Source organism: Phoca vitulina, unplaced genomic scaffold (genome assembly GCF_004348235.1).
Source record: "Phoca vitulina isolate PV1807 unplaced genomic scaffold, GSC_HSeal_1.0 scaffold71, whole genome shotgun sequence".
NCBI lineage: Eukaryota > Metazoa > Chordata > Mammalia > Carnivora > Phocidae > Phoca > Phoca vitulina.
Genome location: NW_022589774.1, coordinates 8,018,281 through 8,044,356, shown reverse-complemented (window position 1 = coordinate 8,044,356; position 26,076 = coordinate 8,018,281).

Genomic DNA, 26,076 nt, shown 5'->3' with positions numbered 1-26,076 from the left:
GCCCCACCCCTGCTCACTCGCAGTTGGCCAGCCAGTGAGACCCTGCCCCAGGCCACCTTTAGCCCTGAGAGGATCTGTCAGTTGACACCAGCTCCCATATGCCCGCTGAAGCCCCTTCCGCCTCCGCAGATCCCTGACCCCCATCCCCCTAGCGGCTCTCAAAGGAGCAAGGAGAAAGAAGCGGCAGGACTCAGAAGCTGTTCCTCAGCAAGCTACCACAGAGAACAGACTCCTTTACCCTATAAATGACGGTTCAGGTTTTTTGGGCTGTTTGTCTACTCAGGATCTGAGCCCGCTGAATAATTGGAGGAGATCAGGATCTGAGAGGGACGTATTCTATGCCCCAGCTCACCTGGGAGAGAACAGGCTAAAGCGTGTGCAAGCCACTCCAGGAATCTGCCAAGCAGAACCCCTCTTCCAGAAGCTGTCAGAAATGCCACCAGGCACTGGAAGACATTTACTTCATATGAAGCACTGTTCCTGGGGGAGGGGAAGGAAACTGTGTCGAGAGACCAATACCACCACATGTTGGCAGGAGCTGCGTTGTCTGAAAACCACTGGTGGGATGCCTGGAATTCTTAATACAAATTCCAGAAAGTCTGAAGCCATCTGGTTAACAGGTAAGAATTTAAAAGGAAATAAATATTTGGCTTTTGAGAAAAAGCATGAGGAAGCGTCAGTGTGGTAAGAGAGTATCAGTCGGGACAGTGTATGATATCAGATAAATCAAAATGAAATTTTGATAAGAAGAATCTTAATCCCAAAGGTCTGATGGAAAAAAGACTACTTTTCATTCACACATTAGGAGGCTCTTCTCCCTCTTGCAACTCTGTGCTATGGACATATGCCTTCAACATAAGGGAAAAGAGGCAGAAATGGCTCCCATTCCTTCCACTCTCAATCCATCGGAAAGAACCAGGCACATGTCCCCAGTGTAATGACAAGGAAGCCAGCCAGTTCAGGAGCACATGGATATTCGATGACCACTAATTATCTCAGCCACATTAAACTCCCAGCTCTCTGCCCAAATGTCGGATCTTTTTCATAAAGGATTGAACTCCTCCTCCCCAAATATTCTGTTCATCTTCCTTTTGGCCAGAGCTGTTGTCAAACTTGAACTGAAACACATGTCCTGACAGGTGTATGTCAGCCCAGGTTTCACAAAAGCCCTGGCCAAAGAGCTATCACGTGACTTCTGCTTTCTTAAGTTCCCTTGTGGCAACAGCATATCCAAAAAGCCTAGGAAATTGTGGCTCAAGCTAGTTTGTCCACCCAACGAATGTGTATGGGACACTCACTGTGTGCTGGGCATTGTGCTCTGTGCTGAAGAAACAACAGTGACTCAAATAGACAAGCTCCGGCTCTGAGAGAGCTTAGAGTCTAGCGGGGAACCATCAAATTACTTCACAAATAGTTAACTACAAGTGAAAGTGAGTGCTATGCACAAAGAGAATAGGGAGCCATGGTAGAATATAAGAGGACCCAATCTCAAGCGTGTGGGTCAATGAAGATTTCCCTGAAGAAGTGATATGTAAGCTGAGCAAGAAGGATGAGTAGGGGAAAGTAGGCAAAGGGGTATGAGGTGAAGGGAAAAATGCTCCAAGAGGAAGGCACAGCATGTGCAAAGGCCCTGGGGAGGGAGAGATTGTGGAGTGTTTGAGGAGCTTCAAGGTGGCCAGTGTGGCTAAAGCTCAGAAGGCAGGAGTGCTGCCACCCAGTACCACAAACCCAGGGGATGCAATTCATGTGGAAAACCATGTGTTTTATTTTTAAATGAGATTTTTGTTAAATTTGCTTAAGTACAAAGTAGTAGTTTGGCTTGGCTCTTTATTCAAAAGTGGGGGGAAATGTCTGTGGGTCCTTCTTGGTATTGGTACTAGAAGGTTCACGTTCTGCCCTGCCACCCCCCACCCTCACAACTCCCACATGGCCTTCCCACCAAAGTTTAGGTCCCACCCAGACAAGCCCTCAGCAAGGCTTCCAAAGAAAATGTGCAGGAAAAAGATGCAAAGGACCGGGAAAAGGAGATTGAACAGTCAAGAAAGGCCTCCATACTGCCAACTGCTTCGGATGCCTCAAATCCCATAAACATCTCTTCAGCAGAAAAAATGGTGAAAAGAAAGAAATTAGGGTAGGCAGTTTATCAGGGGAAGCCAAACAGAGGGGCCATTCCAATTGCCCAGGAGACAGTGAGATCTGAATGTAAATGAAGAGGGGACTGGGCTGGCTGAAGAGAACCCAAATTTGGGAGTACCACCCCCCAGCCTAGGGTCTGCCACTGGGCACACATCACTCTCTGAGTGGTCTCAGAGGTCCTGGGTCTCTCTGCCCCCTCTAGACTTCAAGGCATAACAGGCTCTGGCAAACTGCCCCCTGCCTAGATTTCCAGCTTCCTCCCACCCTGCCGCTCCTCCCTTTCCCAGCTCTGGCCATCTCAGACCTCCCGCAGAGCTTCTTCAAAGCTCTTCCCTGGCCCAAAGTATCCCACCTTCCCCTCTTCCTCCTCCTTCCTCTCAGCTCAGCCTTCTCCTCTCAGGAGACCTTCCCTGACCCCAGACAGGGGCAAGTCCCCCACTCTAGGACCCCTATGTTTCTGCTCTTCACCCTATAATACAATAAGGACCCTTTACTCCTTTACTTCTTCCCTCTCAGACCACAAGCCCCCCCAAAGCAGGGGAGCTTCTACATGATCTACCACTGTTTCCCCAGTGCCCAGTACAGTGCCTGACACATAGTAAGGGTTCAACCACTATTTCCTGAATCCAACTACAGAGCTAGGATTTAGGTATTTCAAAGCCAGGGGTTTGTATCTGATATATTCCCAGCTACTTCCCTAGCACTTAGAACAGATATTTGCTGGATGGATGGATGGATGGATGGATGAACGACCTTCTAAGCCAGAAAGGGCAACTTAGATGCTTTCATTTTACAGGTGGAGAAACAGAGGCCCAGAGAAACCAAAGACCTACCCACGGTTTCACAGCTCAAACAGGGGGCTGGGTTTCCAGTGCCAATGAGCAAAGTCATCTATAAGAAACACTCTGCCTGTCCCCTTTTTATAGAGGAAAACACATGCAGGTATTGATCCTTTCCAGAAGCAGCTGTCCAAGGTACTTATGTACAGATGAATGTATTTATTTGTTTATTCCCTACCCTGCTCCAAAAAGAACTGGAGGCAGTTTGCCCACTGCAGCTCCTGTCAATGCTGTATTTCCCAAACTCAAGAACAAAACATGAAGGAAAAACAACTTGTTCAGAAAGAGGGGCAATAACACCTCACCCAGAACCAGTTTCCTTGGCCAGAGCAGAAAATCTCCAGCAAAGAGGGCTGTCTCTGTAATCAAATTACCAAAATTAGTGACTAAGAGGAACAGAGCAGATGTGAAAGATTTCAATTTTGCTGGAGGATTTGGCACAATGTCTCAAGGAACTGAATTTGCAAAATTCTTGCGTAAGAACAGTGTCACGTGAAATAAAAATCTGGCTGCAGGACCACAGTGCTGATAGCCACACCTACCAAGTGATGTTGTGGTCATTGACACAAATCTTCTCCTCCTCCTGATTTGCAAGGGGTGGCAGATGGGGCCTTGGGGGGGGAGTTGCTGCAGCCACAATGACAATGAGACACCATAGATTTCTATATAGCACCTAATTTTCTAAAGCCCTTTCAGCCACACCATCTTATCGGACCCTCACTATCAGAAGTAGAGGCTCAGGGGCTGCCTGGGCAGCTCAGTCGGTTAAGCATCTGCCTTCAGCTCAGGTTGTGAGCTCAGGGTCCTGTGATCCGGCCCGGAGTCCAGCTCCCTGCTCAGCGGGGAGTCAGCTTGTCCCTCTCCCTCTGCCTCTCCCCCCACTCATGTGTGCTCTCTCTCTCAAATAAATAAAATCTTTAAAAAAAAAAGAAGAGGAAGAAGAAGAAGAAGTAGAGGCTCAGAAAAGGTAAATGACCTCCCAAGTTCATGGAGCATATGAGCAGCTGAAGCCCAGCACTTAGGCCCAAGGATTCCCACCCACTTGTGGTTGTATAAATATCAAGGGAGTGGCCCACCCTGGGAAGGGCATTTAACTTTCAGGACACAAGGGCACCATATTTTTTAATGCCCACGTGGCACCAACTGTTACCCTGCTAGATCAATTAGCCCCCCTACTGAGCATGTTTTTAGTGACTGTTTCTTACAAGGGTCAGAGTAGACTCAGGTTAATGGGGAAAGAGAGTACAGGCACTTGTCTCCGAATCTAACTACAGAGGTTTCCCTAAAGAGCCTGAGGATTTTCATGAGCAATGTCATATGTGTCAGTCGCAGGGACCAGGTGAATAGGTGCAGTTAGATCTCAAACTGAACTCCTGATGTTCTCCCCCAAAGCTGGGCTCCCATCCACTGTTCTTCACCATGACAGATGCCACCCCTCAATTTTATAAACCAGAAACCTCAATCACCCTTGATGCCTCCCTTGCTCTCACTCCCAGATCCAGTCTATTACCAGGTCCAGCTGACCCCCCCACTACTATCCAGAGCCACCTTCTTTGCCCCATCCCCCTCCTTCCACCACAGCCTAAAAGATCATCAAGTTTTGCTTCAAAAGACTCCAGTAGTTCTCTACTGCTGTCCTCATTCTCCCTCTTGCTCCTCCCAGTCTATCCCCCACACAGCAGCCAGAGTGAGCACTTGAAAATGCAAATTTGGACATGTCGCTCACCTGCTTAAACTGCTTCCATAGCTCCCATGGCACACAAGGTCCGGTGTGGTCTGGCCCCAGTCTGCCTTCCTGGCCTCACCAGTGCTACCTCACCCCTTCACTCTCCAACCTGTAGATACGCTGGTCTTCTCCCTGCTCCTGGTTGGGGCTACGTTCTCCGACCTCATGGTCTCCATGTGTCCTGCTCCCGCCATTCCTTGTCCCCACCTACCGCCACCAACCAGACTCCTAGTTATCTTCAAAGCACAGCTCAAATGCCATGTTCTAAGGAAGCCATCCTTCCTTAGCTCTCCCAGCTGATCAGGTCCTCCTGACAGACACTGTCATAGGACCATGTGTTCAGCTTCTAAACACCTGTCACAGTTTAAATCAAATAATACTCCATGACGATGGCCCATATTCGTTCATTCACTACTTTATTCCACACCTGGTACATGATCAGAACTCAACAGATGTTTTTTGGAAAAAAAAAAAAAAATGAATGCAGCATGAACACAGCAGATGGGGAAACTGAGTCTCGTTAGGATGAAGGACCTTGACAAAAGACATGAAATCTGCCAGGATTAGGCAGACCGTGGGCATCATCCCACCTCTGGAGATAAATCTGGGGAAAATGCCCTCCTGAAATTAAGTAAAATGTTTCTATTTAACAGGATTGAAGGCTGGGGGAAGGAAACTCTAAAACACACACAACACCAGACTTGGCAGTGAGAAGGACTAGCAAGGAAAAGCCCAGATCCCCATCTCTTCTCAATTATGCACTTATCAAGGCTGGGTAGACTATGGAAGAGTCAGAAACTAGGGCATTCAGGATAGTAACACAGCAGCTTTGGGCCTAAGGGGGCATGAAAGAGGGGGCAAGTTGGTGGGGGTGGGGCCCACCCTGATTATGGAGTTGGTGAGCTCCCTAAAGCATCATCTGCTCAGCAAACATCTGCTAAGGGCCTATCATCCTCCTGGCTGAATGTGTGGAGTGAAAGCACAGTCTTTGACCCCATGGAGCTCAGAGCCTAGAGAGGAAACAGGTCTGTTAACACTTCATTGCAATTTAGTAGTAAGTACTAGAATAAAGGGCAACTCAGGGAAGGGGCTATTCGGAGACAAAGCCACAGAGAGCTGCATCTGACCAGGCAAAAAAGGTGTGTCCCATTCTCAGCCTGCTCCCACCATAGCCTAGGGCAGCTTCTGTTGTCCGCAGTAACATGCACAAACAAAACACCCAGAAAAGCAATGACTGTCCCCAAGGTGGCCCTTCCAGTAGCCAAAGCAAGACCAGAAGACTGTGGTGCCTCCTCTTCACACCCAGAGAGGTGAAGGAAAGTGAAAATGCCACCCAGAGGAAGAAAACTGAGGACAGAAGTCAGGAGGACAGCACGTCAGAGGATGTGAAGCCAGCTGGACCAAAGGCTGCCAGCCCACAAGGCTACACTGGGTTGGATAGTGTCCCCCAAAATTCATGTCCACCAGCAACCTCCAAATGTGACCTTATGTAATCAAGTTCAGACGTGCTCATATTGTATTAAGGTGGGCCCTAATCCAATGACGAGGGCCCTTATAAAGACACTCATGGAGACACAGAGAGAAGGCCACATGATAATGGAGGCAGAGATTGGAGCAATGCATCTGTAAGTCAAGGAGTGCCAAGACTGCCAGCAACCACCAGAAGCAAGGAAGAGACAAGGAAGATTCTCCTTGAGCCTCCCGAGGGAGCACTCCCTGCCAGCACATTGATTTCAGACTTCCGGCCTCCAGAACTGTAGAAAAATAAATTTCTGTAGTTCTAAGCTACTCAGTTTGTGGTAATTTGTCACGGCAGTCCCAAGAAATTAATAGATGGGCCTAGAAGACCAAACACATAACGTAATGGAGTGAACAGGGCCGTTGTCAGAGGTGAGCCCAGAGTGGACCCAGCTGCAGAGCACAGCCTACAAAAAAGGGCAACAGTTACTCAGCGGCATGCAGTTACTGCCAAGAGGCAATGATGTTGCCAAATATGCCAATTTTTCTGCATAAGGGAAAAATCCATACTTTTACATGAAACTTCTGATTTTCGAATGTTAAGCCAAATGGGGTTTTTTTGTTTTGTTCTTGTTTTTTTTGCTTTTTTGAATCAGTGTGGGCCAGAGAAGGCCAGACCAATCTCCCCATTTTGCAGATGAGAAATGGAGACCCAAGAGACAAGGTGATTTCTGTCTACAACTCAAGCGACAGCCAAGGCTGAAAGCTACAGTGCCATCTACCACGCTGCACTCCGGCCTTCTGCCCCTGGGGCAGCAGATGAAAGCTCGCCCCACTCAGGACTCACAGCTCTCATGAAAGAGGTGACTCCTGAGCTGGAGGGAGTAGGCACAGACCAAGACACCTTCATCGTCCCGGCTGTCATGGGGTCCAACGGTCCCTGCCAGCCTAGGTTCCTAGGAAGGAGCTGCACGAGGTCACAGCTGTCTCGGCCACAGAAAGGGAAAGGGATGGGGTCGGGCCAGCAGAGGCACGGGATGTGGGGACAGGAAGGGCAAGCTACAAGCGTCGCATCTTAGGAAGGGATAGGAAGAGCCTCCCTTGGCAGCATCCGTGAGATTCTTCAGCAACAGGCGTTTCCCACCAGGTTATGGAGCAGGCCGGCCGGATGGGGAGAGTCTGCAGTGAGCACGAAGACATGCGAGCAAAGCAGTCATTGCTGGAGAAAAAGAGTGGCAGCAAAACAATGCCAATAAGATACCGGGGCGGGCAGGCCTAGAAGCACATGAGAAGCGTGGCGCCAACTCTCCCAAGAACGCCGTGCCTGTTTGGACAGATTTTTGCTCTCTGATACATGTTCCAAAAGCTCTTGGAAATGAGGAGAGAGGCCTACTGGGTTCTGTTTGGACAGTGTTTGCTGTGGTAGCAAATGTCCACAGCGCCCGTAAGCTGTTCCCTTGCATCCGTGAAGATGCCAGTACCCAGGCCAGAGCTATGCGCTCAGAGATCTCACACCACCGTGCTCTGAGCAGCGTCTTCGCTCATGTGGAAGGGGAAGTTTCTTGGGAGAGCAGGAGAGAAATAGTGCTTTTTTTCATGGTTTTGGGTTTTGTTTTTTTCGTCCTTTGACAAGATGCAAGGGAACCTTTGCTAAAAATTTTTCGTGAAGAGCAGCAGTGAAATTCACAGCACTGCTCGGATCCAGCAAGCCCACTACGCCATGTAGTTCAACAGCACCTGGCCTCTCCACCTCCCTGGTCTTCACCAGTGGTCTTCGGCCAGGCTCGAAGCCGGTGTGGGCAGGGGGAGGTCTGTGACTCCCACCAGGACCTCTGGCTGGTGGAGATGCTCTCATGCCGGGCTGGCTTGCTGAGACCCCCTAACACACACACACACACACACACACACGTATGCATGCACAAACACACTGCCCACACAGCAGCAATTAAAGGCAAAAAACACGGGTGGGTCCGAAAGGACAGCAGCTCCTGTGTTAAAACATGCGCGATACGCAGGGCACGCCTCTCTGCCAAGCCCTAATCCCCCTGGCATCTGTGCCTTACTATTTGCATAAGTAAATGGCAGCTCATTAAGAACACATTAGTAGCTCTGTAACCATGTAAGGAAACCAACCTAGTGAACTCTAAGCCACTGGAGATTTCTCTAATTCAGTTTTGCAGCCTTGGAGGCATGAAGCAGAGTCTGTCATCTGCCGTCTATCTGTCCAGCTAGAAAAGAAAGAAGAGACCCTTATGGAAACACAGACGAGACTTAATAAATATTTGTTGAAGAATGAAGGATGGTAGGCCAGGTTTGCAAAGGACAAACCTTACTAAAAATAGAGAAATGTTTGGACCACACTGGTTGGAGGAGGCATTTCTCCCACCTCTCGCAGCCCTCCACTGAAGGCTCCAGGAGAGTGGTTGCAAATCAAAGTCCTGCATCAAACCACCCCTTAGCGTTTCTGACATATTGTCATGGGATGACTGATTCAGGAAGTCACAGACAGGGCCCAGGATCTGCAGTTTTAAAATGCTTCCCGAGGCGGGGCACCTGGGGGGAGCAGTCGGTTAAGCCACCAAGCGACCGGCTCAGGTCATGATCTCAGGTCATGATCTCAGGGTCTTAAGATCAAGTTTTAGGTCAGGCTCCTCGCTGGGTCTGGAGCCTGCTTAAGATTCTCTCTCTCCCTCGCCCTCTGCCCCTCCCCCGCTTGCTGGAGCACTCGCTTCCTCGCTCGCTCTCTCTCTAATAATTAAATGAATAGATAATAAAATGCCTCCCAGGGATTCTTATCTGCTCCCCTGTTTGAGAACCATTGCCCTGAAGCCCTCCTCATGGTTGCTACACCACAGAAAAAGCAAAATGGACTCCACCCGGGAGTCTATCGGAAATACAGAGTCTCAGGCCCCCACACCTGCGGAGGCAGAACCTGCACTGGTGATTCTGTGCCACATAAAGTTGGAAGGAGCATGAGTGTAGAGGCTGCTAGGGTGGACTCTGTGAGCCAGGTGGGCTCTCTGCCCCGGCGGCCCATCACCAGGGGTGTGAGCCTTTGGTCATGGCCTCAAGTCTCACCCACCTGCAGCGTGTAGAGCTGTACTCAATGGCCAGCCTCGGAGGGCCTCGATCCCCAGAGGTGCCCGGAGTCCGAATCCCGGAACCCCCTGGAGCCCCGCGCAGACGTCCGCTCTCCGGGTCTTTCCCGGCACGTAGACCCGGAATGAGGGCTGCCTTCAGCAGCACAGGCTGGAAGCCTGGGAGTCGCAGGGGCTTGAGCCCAGTTGTCCGCTTCAGCGTGTGTCCCCGCCGTGTGGGACCCAAGGAGCCGGGAAGCCCCGGGTCAGCGAATCCAGGCTCCGGGGAACTGGGAGGGGCCTGCTCAGCCCTCCGCAGCGGCTCGCGGCGGGCGGGCAGGTTCAAGAGGATTTTGTACCTGTCTCCAGCGCCCTCTGGAGCTGCCAGTGGTTTTATTACTCTAGGTAGGCTGTCCAGGAGTGGCCGACCTACTGACTTCTAGTGCAGTCAGTAAGGCAGGCCCAGGGTCTGCCAGGAAAACAGCTACCCTGGTCCTGGCGCCAGCCCTGCCCCAGGCCTCCGCAGCCAGGCCGGGAAGGCAATCCCGGGTTTTCTCAAGTGCCTGCCCTCCCCGCCCCAGGTAGCCCTGCACCCTGCTCTGGGGGATCAAAACACCACTGGGGAGCGAGACACCAGGCAGAGGCTCCCAGAGCCAAGCAAGTGCCAATTGTGAGGGTATTTTTAGCCCGGATCCCTCTGGAAAGGCAGCTCATGAAATCCTACCCTGTCAGCACTCGCTTCCTCTCTTGTCCCAGGAGGAGCGGGTGTTGCCTTGGTAACCCGCGGCGTGCATCTGCTGCTCTGGGGACACCTGTAAGTCACCCACAGGTGTCTGGCCGAGCGACCCCGGCGGCCCTCAACTTCTTCGGGCTCTGGCCTCCTTTCTCTGGGCAGAGTGCCCAGGAACGGGGCCCCAAAGGCTCGGGAATGCAGGAAGCCTGTGCAGTCCTCACAGCGGCCTCCGGGGAGACCCTGAGACTTTGGGCTTTCAAAGATGTTTACACACACACTTAACTCATTAAACGTGTGAAAACAACACGCAGTTAAACACGCATTAAAACAACACGGAGTGCCTACTTCAGCTCGGGTCTTTGCATTTTCACGGGATCCCCGCTTGTCAAGAACTGTTTCCTCAGCTTGTTGGGGGCTTAGTTATTCATGTGAGGTGATTCTGCAGGGAACCGGTGGTCAGAACGCGAGTAGGCCCTGCCCTCCCCCCCCCTCCTCCTCCCTCTGCTTCTCGAAGACTTTCTCCTTGAAAGGGGTTGGGGGGGCACGTGTTGCTCTGAGTCCCACAATTACTAGGCGGTGGCACCTGGTACAGTCCGGCCCTAGACCTCCTGTTCATTGCCCTTGCATACTTAGCTCACACCTCTCTGCACCAATGAACTTGGAATGGTGCCAATGGGCTGTTAGTGACCCTGCAGCCCAGACAGGGAAGGCCGGGCAGCTGCACCTTTCCCAAACCAGCAGCAGGCGGAAATGGATCCCGCTGGAGCTGAGCAGCCTCAGGTTCGATTTAGCTGTTTGACCAACTGAAGAAGAAATCATCACCATCCCCATTCAATCAGTTGCATCCCGCTTTTGAGTCTGGTCACTTGAGGGCCTGAGACCATGAAAGATATTAACAGAACAAACCACAAAATCTTCAGTATAATCCCATAAATAAAGAATAAAAGTTTTCTTTTATTCTTCCATGATGAAAAGAGATCTGTTGGATTTTTTTTCATGGTTATATAAATAATACCTGTTTACTATTTTTTTTTAAATTTAAACACTCCAGAAAGGTATGGGTGGGAGGGGAAGTCAGGATCGCCAGCCACCCAGGCATAACCCCTACCTGCCTTCGATGGCCAGCTTTCACACACCTCACACTTCTTGCATATAGACAAGTGCAATTTGACATAAATGGGATTATATTACGGAACTGCAGTTTTCTTTCCCTCTATGTTACCGAGTGTTTGTGAGTTTACCTCGCTGTCTTCTCATCCGACATCCCTTCCCAGGTACCCAATGTCAACAGCCTGTCATATCAGCTTGGACCATCAGCCCATTGGCACCACTCCAAGTTCATTACTGCAGAGAGGTGTGAGCTAGGTATGCAAGGGCAATGAACCAGAGGTCTAGGGCCAAACTGTCCCCATGCTCATATCTGCCTTCACGGTGTCCTCCCCTGCCCCTGGGGACCATCTCACCACACTCCCAGACCTAAGGCCAAAACTATTTCAGTCTCTGGTCAACAACCCGGGGAAAGTGATCCTAAGTCACTTCTGTGCTAGAAATGGTCCAACAGCTTTCCATCTCTCGTCTAGATAATAACAAAGGCATTGAAATAATCCACAAGGTCATGCATGAGACACCCCTCTCTCTGTGTCATCTCCTACCGGTCTTCCTTTGTACCTTCTGCTCTGGCAGTACCCCCTGCCACTGGGTCTTTGCACCTGCCATGTCCTCTGCCTGGCCCACTCTTTCTCGAAGTATTCACAAGTCTCCTTCTCTTACCTCCTTCTCATCTTCATTTTAGTATCACCTTCTCAGTGAGGCCTTTATTTGCCACTCCATTTAAAATTATACAATCTCCCCCCAACATCCCTTTTCTCTCCCTTTTTTTTTTCTCCAGACACTTTTCTCCAGCCAACATGCCATATATTTTACTTACTTATGATCCGCGCCGCCCCACCAGGAGGCAGACTCGGTGACAACAGGGTTATTGATTCTGTTTGTGCCTGGCTGTAGCTTCAGCACGCAGACAGCACCTGCCACAGGTAAGTGCTCAATAAGTTATTTGTTGAATGTGTGACTCAGTGATTGCAAGTTCCTCCTACAGCTACACTTTCAAGGTCAACTGGTTCCAAGAGCCTTGCTGTTCACAAGAGCAGGCAAATGACTTTCTATTTCTAGTGTATGCCCTCTGCCCTCAGACTCCAGAAGCAGTAGGTCACTCCTCTCCAGCTGAGGTAATAGTTCAGATGCTCCAATATGGGCTCCACATAGAACCTGGGGCTACCCCTGCCTCTGAGTCCTTGAAAGGGTCTCCAATGGGCTTCCCCATCAGTGCCCCTTCCTCAAGCCCCTCCCTCCTATACACTTGCATAAGTGTGGCTTCTGTGTCTTTCTGTGAAAGCCAGCCAGTCTTCCAGTTCAACCTTGGTTTGCTGCTGGCTGGTGGTCCCACATCATGGGCATCCTGGACTTTTAACCAGCCTGCAGCTCACTACATCCCACCCTGTCCCTGACTGCAGAGAGTAATCAAGAAATGTCAGCCTCCTTCCTAGGGCACGGGGGAGGTGACTACAGCAGATAGCTTGAACCTGTGGGTGGCTGGTTTGTCTTATTTTTTGATTTGTGTCTGTTTGACCATTAATTATTATTATGTAATATGGACTATCTTTTAAAAGCTTATTACCTAGATAACAGGGGCAAGGCAACAAATGTATGAAAGTTCAGCCTCAGGGCGCCTGGGTGGCTCAGTCAGTTAAGCGTCTGCCTTCGGCTCAGGTCATGATCCCAGGGTCCTGGGATTGAGCCCCACATCTGGCTCCCTGCTCGGCGGGGAGTCTGCTTCCCCATCTCCCTCTGCCCCACCTCCCGCTCATACTCTCTCTCTCTTGCTCTCTCTCTCAAATAAATAAATAAAATCTTAAAAAAAAAAGGAAGTTCAACCTCTTTTGAATTGTAATCTGTTGCACAATTAACTTGTGGAAAGTGGTGGGATTGGGGGTATTGTTGGGGAGATAGTTGATCAAGGACTCCTTTGCCCCTGTTCTGAGACCTTCTGACATCTGACTAGAGAGTCTGTCTATGGAAAGAACACACAGACAAAGAGACACACACGGAGACACACACAGACACACACACAGCATTCACAACCCAGATGGCAGAGCCTGAGTGCCAAGCTGTCTCCGGCAAAAGGCTGCCTGCCTCCATTCACCCACCATATCCAGGATCAGAAGCACAGGAGACTAGAAATTTCTGAGTGCTGCCCTTGACCTTGCTGTTGGAACACTCTCTAGAAGCACATACGTATTCCAGTGGCCACCAGGGCCAGTCCAGCTTATCCTCCCTGCTGCTCTCCACTGCCTCCTTGGAGAAGGAAGGCCAGCCCCCTCCCAAAGCCTTCTGCCCTCTTCTTCCAGGGAAAAGCTGCTCAGACTTGTCAACAGGGGATCAGGAAGGGAAGGAAACTAGGCCACCCCACCGTGCCCGAATCCCTGCCAGCCGACAGGCAGACGGCTCCCTCCATCACAGGAAGGGGGTGGGTGGCCAAGGTGGATGTGGCCCCTTAGTCAGTTCAACATTTGGAGGATTATCTCCTCCCAGGGTGCCGCAGGATTAAATTTTTTAAAACTAAAATATAACCGATTTAGAATAAATGTGAAGGTGGGAACACGAGTGAAATCTGTAGTTCTACCAGTTGTAGAATTTTTTCAATGTAATTATGTCTCTTTCAACTACACCGAGTAATATGAACTCCAGGCTAGACGTTAGACATGAAACAGCTCATTTAATACAAGCAGTCTGCAAGGTAAATATTATGATGCCATTTTATACTGATGAGGTAAGTGATGTTCATTGAGGCTAGAAGCTAAAGGTGGATAAGTGCTATCCCTGTAACTATTGACATTGCATTAATCTCGGATGGGTGGAAGGAAGGAAGGAAGGAAGGAAGGAAGGATGAATGGGCAGCAGATGAATGGGCAGATTAGGGACAGAAGAAAAGGCAACTAAACCACATAACTTCCCATTTCACTAAACTAATGAAATGGTAGGCTATTTAAAGGAATGGATTAGATTGATTAGTAATTAGCATTTCAGCCTTTGAGAAGAAGGGGAGGCAGGAAAGGGAGGAACTACTATTCTTAGAACCTGAGCTCTGGGAGCCAGACTGCCCAGGTTCAAACCTCAGGCCCACCATTTACTAGCTGGATAACCTTGGGCTAATTATTTAAGCTCTCTGTACCTCAGTTTCCTTACCTGTAAAAATGGGAATATTATAACTTAAAATGTTATGGTGAGAATTAAATGAGTTACACAAAATAATATGTAAAATATTTAGAACTTTGCCTAGCACCCAACAAGTGCTCCATAAACATTGCTATTGTTATCCACATTTTGTAGGAGGAAACTGAAGCCTGGGGAGGGAGGTGATGCTTATTCTGCAATTACTCCGGTAACACCACCTTCCATATTGATTGTTGGCAACCCTTTTATCTGGTCATTTGAGCCAACTCTATCCAGATAATCTTCAGTTGTGGTGAGGATCTAGATTTTAAGGAAGGTCTAGATGTTTCAGATATGGCTTTCCACGTAACTTTAGACAGGTACACATTTATACCATTTGCTGTCTTAGGAGTTCAGAGAAACTCCATAGTCACTGAACAAAGAATGGATCTGCATTATTTTTAAACTGCTATAAATATTTATTGGGTGAATGAATGTTATCTATCATCATATCATTTAAGACCCCTTATTTAAAGGCCATGATAAACTCCTCCCAGAATTCAAGTTTATTTCTTCTGAAGAATTTCCTAAAACACATCTGAAATCCGATATCAGAAAGCTTGGAGCCAGATGCCTTTCAGAATTTAGACTCTTTAGAATTTTGAGAGCTTCTAAAGGGCACTTTATTTTTTCTTTAAGATTTTTATTTATTTATCTGAGAGAGAGAGACCACAAGCAGGGGGAGCGGCAGATGGAGAAGCAGACTCCCCGCTGAGCAGGGAGCCGGATGCGGGGCTCAATCCCAGGACCCTGGGATCATGACCTGAGCTGAAGTCAGACGCTTAACCAACTGAGCCACCCAGGCGCCCAAGTGCAGCCACTTTATACTGTGTAATACCCCCTGGAGGTCCAGGCTAGCACATCACGATTAAACATCCTCATAGTTCTACAGAGAACTTTATATGTGAACTGAACACTTACACGGAGTGGGATGTATAAAGACAATAAGCAGGTCAGCATCAGCTCAGGTCAGGTTTTGCCACTAAATTAGTTTCTTACAAACAAATAGAAAAGCTTTAGGTTTTCAGAGCTTTTTGGATGTCAGCATGGCAGACAGGGGAGGGTTGACCTGTAGTGAATTATGTGCTGTGTTTGCCCCTCGTCCAGGCTGCCGTGAAGAGTTTGGTTTGTGTCTCACCAATGTTTGCTGGAAACTCACCACATGGGCGCCATTCTAAGCTGGTTTCTGTGAATTGTGTCATGTGGTTCTCAGAACAACTGTAAAGGGTAAGTAACCAGCCCACAGTCAAACCCCATCTGAGACTCTGTCTAATGAAGTTTCCCAGCCAGCGAGGCTTTTCCAGTACAGCTGACCCTTGAACATCACAGAGGGTTGAGGCATTGACCCCCATGTAGTTGAAATCCACATATAACTTTGGACTCCCCCAAAATTGAACTACGAATAACCTACTGTGGACCAGAAGCCTCACGCATAACATAAACAATCAATTAACACATATTTTGTATCTTGTATGTATTATATATTGTGTTCTTACAATAAAGTCAGGTAGAGAAAAGAAAATGTTATTAAAATTATAAGGAAAAGAAAATATACTTACAGTACTGCACTGTATTTATTGGGGGAAAAATCCACATATCAGTGGACCCACACAGCTCAAACTTTGTTGTTCCATCGTCAGCTATATTTTTTTTCTTTCTCCCTTCACTTTTTATGTTTTGATTACTGTCTTTTAATAATGGTTTTTGCTACTATTTTCCCTGTGGTTTCCATTGAAACTAGTAGGCAGAGGAGGTGCCACAAAACGTTTTTAAATTATGGACCTGTTCTCATCCTTTTCATGACACAGACTTGAAGTCCTTCGTGAGGTTTTCAGGATGAGCAAGTAAGCTTCCAACAACAACCACAAATCCTTAGGCAGCAGGACTCGCCAAGACAATTTCTAGTGAATAGAATTCTATGAGATTAAAGCATGGACAAACAAAATATTCCCTCCAGAATCTCAGGTGGTTTGAGGTTAAATTCAGGGTCTCTGCTCAATTTTGCAAGTAAAGGGTCTCTTTTGGTTTTCTCCATCCATTGATCTCATTTGCCTCCATCCTTGTCTAGGGAGCAGCAACCGTGTGAGACACACAGTGCAGGAGGCCGGAGCCGTTACTCTGGAGCTGAGGGCCGTGAAGCAGATGGAGAAGCCAAGGAGACCATTCCACACCAAGGAAATTGCATGGTGTGCTCGGAGAACGCAGAGTGGTCTGCCGAGGGCACAGCGGAGCTCATAGACAGGAGATGAAAATCAAGGGGCTGGAAAAATAGTCTGGGGCTGATCCTGAAGGATGTGCACCTCACTCCATGGGCCCTGCAAACCCCCCAAAGACCGTGGGACAAAGGTGTTCAAGAACACTCGAGGCCTGTCTGTCCTGCTCACGGCCATATCCCCAGTACCTGGAATAGTACCTGGCACAGAGCTGGGGCTTGATGTACATTTGTTGAAGGAAGGAATGAAAGAAAGAACATGTGAGATTTACATTGGAGAACATACTTAAATGGAGAGGCTGTATGAAGGAGGACATGGGGTCCTGTTAGGAATTCCTAGCAAGAGTCCAGATGTGGACCGATGAGGAAAATCAGTGGTGATGGGCATGCAGAAGACAGGGCACGTCCCATCAGCAGTAATGGCAGACTGCACTGGATTTGTCAAGCAATCAGATGTGGCCTCTGGAGGGCAAGAGGCCTCAAAAACACCTGGCCAAGAGTCCTGGTGAGGAGGGAAGAAGGGAGAGAGGGCTCTTCCCAATGGGTTGCTTGGGAGAAGACACCTTCTGGGCTTGGTGATGAAAGATACTCCAGGGCCCCCTGGGGACCAGTATTTGCATGCTCCACCAAGCAGCTGTGTGGGGAGCCCACAAGAGCTAGTACATGGTGGCGAAGGTAAGAACGTAGCTAGGGCAGCCTCCTGCAGAGATCGGTCTCCCTGTGGCTCTTTTCCCCCTTCCCCATGCTGTCCAGCCCTCACCTCAGGGACGTACCCTTGGAGACGGAGAGGCAGCCACAAAGCGGGAAGGGCAGCAGGGAGGGGAGGAGCTGAAGGCTCCTGGGTGGCAGTGGGTGGTGTAGAGCTGCGGACTGTGTCAGGGCACACAGGAGACTCGGGGAGGGCCCGTCTCACCCCAGGGGAAGTTCACGGGGAGCCTTCCCAGCCGCCTCAGAGCCAGGGCAGGCAGGACCCGTGAGAGATTCAGTTCTCCCTGGGGAGAAGGCCAGCGTGGCTCCTCTTCCCATGTCTTGGCATGATTTTTAGGGCTGGGGAGGCGACATTACCTTGGCATTCCCTCCCCCGTGTTCCAGAAACTTTGAGAGAGCTGGGGAGCAGCCAGGGGAGGCTCCTGGAAGCAGCTGCTCAAGGCTCTGATCTGACCCCCACACCCTGCCAGCCTCCAAGTCTAGGGGCCTGGGCGAGGGCCTCCAGGTGGTCCAGGGAAGACCTTTCCGGGTGATCCTTCTGACACCCAGCCCTCACATGGTCCACAGACTCGGAAAGCTGAAATCTGACCCAACAATGCTGGCTCCTCCAGAAAGATCCATGCAGGGGTGAGCAAGTCAACCCTCCCCACGCTCACAGGGAAAGGCCAGGCTGAGGAGCAGATGACTCACCCAGAGTCACAGAAAGAGCAAAGAAGCCAAAGGCAGACCCCAGGGAAGGGCCCTCTCTAGGAGTGGCTGTTATTCATAGAACACCCTCCCCCCTCACCCCGTAGGATCTGCTCCCACAGGGCTCTACCTTAAGGTTAGAAAGGGACACATTTATTGAGCACTTAGTGCTCTGCACCAGGCCCTGTACTGGACGTGGGGATACAAAGACAAATGTGACATGGTCCCTGCTTTTAAGGCGTTCGGAGTTCATTGAAAAAAACAGACATAAAACCAAACAGAGTGAGGAAAAGCTATTCTAAGGATTCAGTGAGCTAGGTGGGGACAACAGCAAGTCATTTAATCCTCCCACGAACATTTTGAGGGAAGTGTTGTTAGCCCTTTTCCAGATGGGGAGGCTGAAATTATGATGGTTAAATCGCTTGCTTCGGTTCACACAAGTAAGAGACCCTGCACTGGTGTGCTGGGGCATCCCACCCAGGCTGCCAGAATGGATTTTGTGCATTTCCTTCCAGCTCCCCATCCAGTGACATCACATTGGTAACCTGAATCCTCCATCCGCTGGACCACAGAAATCCGTAAACACTACAAATCAGGTGATTGTCTGGTTCAAACCCAAGTCTGAAAGCCAAGACTTTTTCCAGTCTCCCCCAGAATCTTTCTTGGACTGAAGCATCCCTTTCTAAAGAGCCTGCCTCCCCAAGGTAATCACACCAGCCTGTCCTGGACAAGGCCAGATTAGACAGTGGATGTGATCTGCCTTCTAAGTCACAGAGGGCTGTACAACTAAGTTAAGTCCCCATCTATCCCTTTAGCTCTGAGCTTGCATCTTAGCAGACACACAGGGGTGCAGACATACCAAGAGGGTCAGGATGGGAGGGGATGGAGTGGGGTCAGGAGGAAGGGGGAGCTGAAGAAGGAGCGCAGTGTTCCATTCTCCACAACACTAATCTCAGGGAACGTCACTAATGTGACTGATGAATCTCTGTCTCTCCCTCATGGCTTCACAAAAACAAGGACGGTGGCTGATTTTGCGGACAACGCAGTGCCAAGCCCCATGCCTGCAAGCAGAAAGCCCTCCATCAACATTTGTTGAAGGAAGGAGTGAATGAAGCAGGAGGGCGTCAGAGCTAAACTACACAGAGTTGCCAGGCCTGCCTCCCTCCCAGCACATCCTATAAGAGAGGAGGGGGATGGAAGCCCATCCCTGCCCCGAGGGAAGCTGCTGGGCGTGCTGGGCTGCCCGAGTAGAATCTTTCTTCTGCCCCTTAGCAGCTGGGGAAGCTGTGCCTTAGTGGTCTCAGCTGTGCAGGATGAGATTGTGGTGTGGATTAAATGAGTTAACAAGTGTGAAGTGTCCGGCATATAGTAAATGCAGTGTGTTTGTTAAACAGGAAGGAAGACCCCCCCACACACCCACACACACCCTCCAGATCACTCCCTCAGGGCGCAGAGACATTTACTTCTCTGTTCAAATGCAATTTTCCAGCCCATTCTACTCCCGAGAGAGGAGAAACCCTGGGGAAAAAGAAGGTTGAGCCTCCTCTTCCTCGCCTCACCCCTCCCCACCCTACCCTGCCCCACCTCCCAATATCCCAACCCACCCATTCCTGTCTCTCTTGAAGTGACCCTGAGCCTTGCTCTGCCCCGCCGTGCCTCACAGCCTGGGAGCCGCCACCCGCCTCCCCAGATTCCAAAAAATGCCCCCTTCCCTTCGCCTCCTCTCCCCAGCGCCCCTAGGAGCCCCACTCCCGGCCGCGGGTCCGCGCCGGCAGAACACAGGACTCGCGCCTGGAGCTGGAGCGCCCACCCGAGCCCGCACATCGCGGCCGGCTGCGCCACCCAGTGGCGACTTGCGGAATCGGCGGCGGAGACGGCCTGCGGAGCCTGGAGGCGCAGAGGGGGCCCTGGCGGTGCTGGCCTCTACAGGGACAAAGGGAAAGAATGCAAAAGAAAGGGAAAGTGGGCTGGGGGAGAGAATATCACCAAAAGGGCTGGTAGGCTCTAGGTCACAGGGAGTAATTCATTCAGCCGGGAAAGCAGTGATCCCTTGGCAGGGCTGTCTGCAGGGGGCCTTTCCTCCCTGTCGGTACCCATGCCCCTCCCACCCCTGCCTTCTCCTCCCTGGCTGGGGGCTGAGGCTTCTGTCCCCTGATATCCCTGCCTCCCCTGTGCCCTGGGCTGATGAGGAAACAAAGACAGAGGGCTTTCACAGCCCTGAGGCCGGGAGCAGGTGCTCCCCCCCACCCCACCCCCACCAATGGTGTCTGGAGGGGGTGGGGATTCCAATCCCGGAGCTGCCCTGACTTCACTCCCTCAGCCTGTTCTGCATTTCTGCACCTGAGAAAGAGGATGATAAGAATAAACACCTCCCAACTTCCCTCACACAGGGCTTGTGAGACTCAAAAGGACAGAATGCCGAGGGAAGCATTTGGAAGAACAAAACCAGCACTATTCGAAGTTTCTGGTCCACAGGACTTTAGTAACCATGTGACTACAGGCAACTACAAATACATTTGCTTAAGGAGTAAGACCCTCAAGTCCTGACTATGAAAAACTCCTCAGATGAGAGATTTGTGTTTGGAGGAGAAAGAAAGGAACACACAGTTGAGATCCAAAATTGCAAGGTTCCATATGGGAAATTTAAATGATCAAGAATGTCTTAAGGATTTTACTATATAGCATGTAGAAGGCAGCTCGCTCTTTAGGAACCCAGTGGCATAGATATGATCCCCCAAAACATTTGGAAGATGAAGGAGAAGCCAAAAGAGTTGTCTAGGATCCTACTTGGAACCACTTCAAAGGCAGAATCACAGAACCACGGACCTGACCTTGGCCCATGGCAGCCCTGGCAGCCACGGAACCTATTCAGATTGTGGGAACGCCTCCCCGAGTCTACCTGCAGAGGCATATTCCCTGCATAAGAATGAATCCACCTGCTGGTCCCGTTCTGCTCTCAGAGGGAGAGCCCCGGCCTCCTGACCACTGGCCCAGTGTCATCAGAACTAAGCTGCCCCCACATCAGAGTCCAGCACCTGGAACCTCAAGGCAGGATAAGAGTTGACGTCAGAGTCAGGGAGAGAAAGCAGCAGCCCCTGGCCCCAAACCGCACCCCAACACGGAGCGGTGAGCCAGCCACATTTACTCACTGTGTCTCTACCATGGACAGAGCGGGAAGACCTGCGTTAGGAGAGAGGACTAGAGCAGGCTGGCCAGAGGCCAGGCACCTGTCAGGGCAGGCATGAGCTCATGGAGCTGGTTTCTCATTAATTCAACAAGTCCCCATTGCTTGCACCCTGTCTTCAGTGTTGGGCTGGGAATCGGGAGACTTGCCAGGTAAGACAGGGAGATGCTCTCAGGACTCCCTCCCTGCACCCCTCCCCTGTCATTCTGTCCCAAGGAGAGAGAACGCTCATCTGATTGGTCAGATGGAAGGCCAGTGATTGGCCCAGATTTGCAGATGGGTGTGGTTGCTGCTCCTAAAATGTGGGCTGGGGCGTGGCTAGCCTGGCCCTCTCCTCCATTCACACAGCCGAAGTGGCTCGGTGGCCCAGGCTGGCTCTCTCTTGTCCTTCCTTGTGGCTGGCCAGAGCACAGGAAGAGCAGAAATCTGGAGAGAACAAGGCGCCCAGGCTCAGCCCAGTTCACTATGTGGGGTGTGGGGCCCAAGGCCAGCCACCATCAAATGTGACTCTTCTGTCTTCACTGCTCTTCCTCTAGGTCACCCTCTGAGACTTTGTGGGTAGTGTTTGCTGGGCTTTGGGGTCTGCCTGGGTCCTCTGGTCGTAGCACATGTATTAGCCCCTTCCCATTGCCAATACCTTTGATAACAATCCCCCACGCTCTGGGAGGAGCCATTCAGCAGGAAGGTTAGACTATGCCGCCTTACATGGTAAGAGCCAGAATATCCGAGTTGGGAAAGGCTTCACAGAGGGAGTAGAGTTTAGGATTGGCCTTGAAAGATATATGGGACCCCACAGACTTTTGAGGATATGGGGACAGGTATTCCAGGCAGAAGGAACTCAATGGCGTTTGGAGAAGAGGAAAAGTCCAGTTTGGTGCTGGCGGCATGAATGTCAACAATGGAAGAAGATTCTAGAAAGTTAGTAGATCCTACAGGTTGGAATCCTGAAATGTTAAGTGAAGATGTTTTCACCTAATTTAGTAAGGCATCTGGGAGCTGCTGAAAGCTACTGAGCAGGGAGGACTGTGGACAGGACTGAGGTCTGCAAAGAAGAATCCAGCAGAAGTGTGTGGGATAGATGGGAGCCCAACAGGACAAGGGCAGGAGGACCGGTCAGGTGGCCCATACAGTGACCCAGGCAAGCAAAACGTAAGGACTGAGCAGAGTTACCAGAACAGAGGCCCCGGGTGGGAGGGCGAGCACAGAACACAGAGCACTGGAATGCCCGAGGAAGCGATAAGACAGACTGTGGAGGGCGGCCGGGAAGGTCTCAGGAGAACGGAGGTGCCCTCCACCAAAAATGGGAGGTCAGGGAAGGTGCAGCTGCTTTGCCAAAGATAAGCTCGGCCACCCGCCCTGGGCCTCTCTACCTCACCTCCGACCACTGCCCCCGCGGGACCTGCCATCAGTCCTGCCCCACACTGCTTCCATCAGTATCTGGAGCATCCTCTCCCCAGCCCCCTCCCCTCGCTTGCCAGGCAGCCTCTTGCTTCAGCTCTCAGCTCAGGCACCGCCTCCTCCTGGAAGCGCCCCCGGGGCCCCACATCAGGGGCTTCGAGAAACGCCCTCCTCTTGCTTACCTGCTCCCTACCCAGGTGCTGGGTGGGCCGCAGTCACTGGTTCACCGCTCTGGTTCCCCCAGCAACCCCCCCCCCCCACCCAAGCCTTTTGAGGACAGGTGTTCGATTATTCACCATGTAGGCAACAATGTTTCCTGAGCGCCTACTGTGTTCTAACGCCCAGGTTCTGAGAGCACAGCAGGGAGGGAATGCGGCCCCTGCTCTCGTGCCAGGCTTGGTCTAGTGCAGGAGGGAGGTAAACAGAGACCGTCCATGGGAGAGGGGGGCTTCTCGTCTTTGACTCTGTCTCCCGCCCCCAGCAGGCCGTGGCACAGAGAAGACTCCACAAATGACGGCTGGGTGAAGGAGGGACATCCGCAAAGCAGCCAGGAACAGAGGGCGGGAGCTCAGCAGAGATGCCTGCAAAAGGGTTATTTGGGGAACCTGGCCCACGTCCTTGCAAGTTACATGGGTTGTGCTAAACCTGACGTAGAGTATGTGGGGGTCCCAGAGCTTACAGGGAACATGAGCAAAGTGAGGAAGATTCTGCACTCCTGCCCTGGTTTAAATTAACAGCGGACAGATCCGCAAGCCCAGGGAGGTTGCTCGCTCTCCAAACATCCCGTTTAAGGAAGTGGGACATGGAGTCGTCTGCCCCTGAGGGCCAGACATCAGTCAAAGAGGAAATGCTTACACTATGGAATGTTCCTGTTGGAGGAAGCACCAGAGCCAGTAGGTGAGGGAGGCTGCCTCCGGGCACTGCCCCACACAGCAAATCCTAGCTCCAGGCTCCAGACCAACCGATGATTATGTTTTTCCTACTTTGATGCAAGACTTCAGCTCCATCTGAATTCCTGTGGCATTGAGCAAATCAAATGTACATCCCAACGTGACATCAAAAATGGAAAGAGCCTGTTCTGGGCATAGTTTTTGCTGGTCCTAAAAAACAATTATCCAAATTCCCCATCAAGAGCCCCCGTCCTGGCTCCCTGAAGAAAGCCAGCCCACTGAGGGCTCCTTCCCCCTCCCTCCCTCACCTCTGAGATGTACTTTCTCTGGGTTTACAGACATGATCACGGCTACCCACAGTTTCTAGTTGTCTGAAAACACTTGCAGGGAAACAAACCCTCCCCAGTCATATTGCATGGCTTGGCTTTGGAGGATTCTGGGTCCCCTGTCCCTCTGAGCCTTTTCCCCACCCCATCCCACCTCTGGGTGCCTTTGCCCTCCAGCTCATCCTCCAGCGACACATTCAGCACCTAGAACCCAGACAGAAGGCTCCATGGAGGCAGTAGCCACGCCGTTCTGCTCACTATTATATCCCCAGCATCTAGGACCTCTCCTGACACACAGTAGGCCTTTTACAAGTATTCGTGGCCTAGATTCAACAGACGTTGAGCACCTCTCTTGTATAAGATATAGAGATGTGCAGGCTGTGCTTCCTGCCTTCAGACCCGTCCTTTGTCCTAGGACACGGTACTGAAAGGGCAGCCAGGGCTCCCACCAAGAGTCTGCTCTGCAGACGAGCTGGGGCCTCCAGGGAAGTACTGGGCTCGGAGGCACACCTGTCTGGGCCCACTGGCTCGCTCTGCCTGAGCACGGGTCCACCCAAGACCCTCGCTTTAAACCTACGATGAACACAGGCTGGCCTCTCCCCCTCCCAGCTGTCCTCCTCCCTCTCACCCCAGGGCCCCCTGTGCCCTCTGGGATGTTTCCAGGAATGTCTGGCACCATCTCAAACAAGATAAATGGCATGGCTTCCTTACCAACCTGGGATCCTTAAGCCACCCAAATTACTTCCGCCTTTGCTTTAGACAATGAAGTAGGAAAGCAGAATTCCTCATCCTCATTAAGAAGGGTTAGGGCACATTCCAGAGAGATAGACAGAGTGGGTAAGAGGCGGACTCGATCGCCAGCATACCTTCCCCCCAGTCCTGACTGCCGCTTACTTCCTGCTGGCACTGCGGAAAGTTCTGTGTCTCTGTTGGCCTCAGTTTCCTCACCTATAAAATGGGGATAACATTAGTAGTTCCTACCTCATTGGACTGTTACGAAGATGAAACAAGATCATCCAGGTAAAGCACTTGGAAAAGTGAGTATGTGATAAAAACTGACTTTTATTATAATTATTAGTTTCTTTTGTTGCTATTATTATTACTATTAACTATTATTATAATTATTATCATCATTATTATCTTTAATTAGTTGAGAAAGGGCCCCACCAGAGGGTGCTTACCCCAATTTACACACACACACACACACACACACACACACACACACTGGCTCCCTCTTCTCAGTCTGGGGGGGACTCGTTAAACCTTACCCTTCTGTCAGCAGGAGGCTCCTCCCCACCTGCTCATGAAACACTTCTTCCAAATATCACTCTCTTCCCTCCTCCAACAAAAATGATCATTTTTTTTAAGATTTGATTTTTAAGTAATGTCTACACCCAACGTGGGGCCCGAATCCACAACCCCAAGATCAAGACTCACATGATCTACTGCCTGAGCCAGCCAGGTGCCCCCAACAAATATGATCTGATCACATACCCTCCATACCACATACCATGTATACCACATACGTATAGCTCTCTACTAATCACCACGGCCTGACTGCTGTAACAGCCTCCAAAGCCAAGGGCAAAACACAACACAGGCTTGTTTTTCACTCATAATCTGATAATGTCAAGGGGAGGGGATGTTCTGCTTCATGAAATCATTCAGAAAACCAGGCTCCTTCCTAGTGGTTCCACCATCTTCCTGGGCCTTGGGGTCCCACCTGGGTCCTCTGCATCCAGCCAGAAGATGGGAAGAAAGCACATCCAGGATCACATGCAGGTTTTTGGACCATACTGGGCAGGGACGTTTGTCCCCTTAGCCCCTTCCATGGGCCGGAAACTCAGTCCCAGGACACCACCTTACTGTAGTGGGAGCTCAAGAATAGTCTTTCCACATGTCCAAGAGGAAAATAAAATCAGTTTGATGAACACAGCATTTTTCCCACAATCACTAATGTGCTTTCTGTTTTTCTGTCTCTATGGATCTGCCTATTCCGGACATTTCATATAAATGGAATCACACAAGGAAACAAAAGCAAACTCGAGCCCCACATTGGGTGTAGACATTACTTAAAAATCAAATCTTAAAAAAAAAAGATAAATTCAATAAAGAATTTAGGCCACTACCTCCTTCTGAAGCAGAGGCTTCTCTAGGAGGGAACTTGAATTTCTGTTCTTAAGGGCATCCTCTTAGAAAATAGACCCAAAGCAATGCTCTGTGGGTTTCCCCTCCAAGCCCATAGCAGATGATGTCCCATCCGACCTGGGCAGCAGATGTGTGAGAAAGAAGGTGGTTTGGGAATGAGACAGAGCTGGGCCCAGCTCTCAGCTTTGCCACTTCCTCGGGCTGCTCAGCCCTTCTGCATCAGCTTCCTCTTTTGCAAAGCACAAGTGGTAACAGGGTGGTCAGCAGCGGGGGCAGCGCATCAAG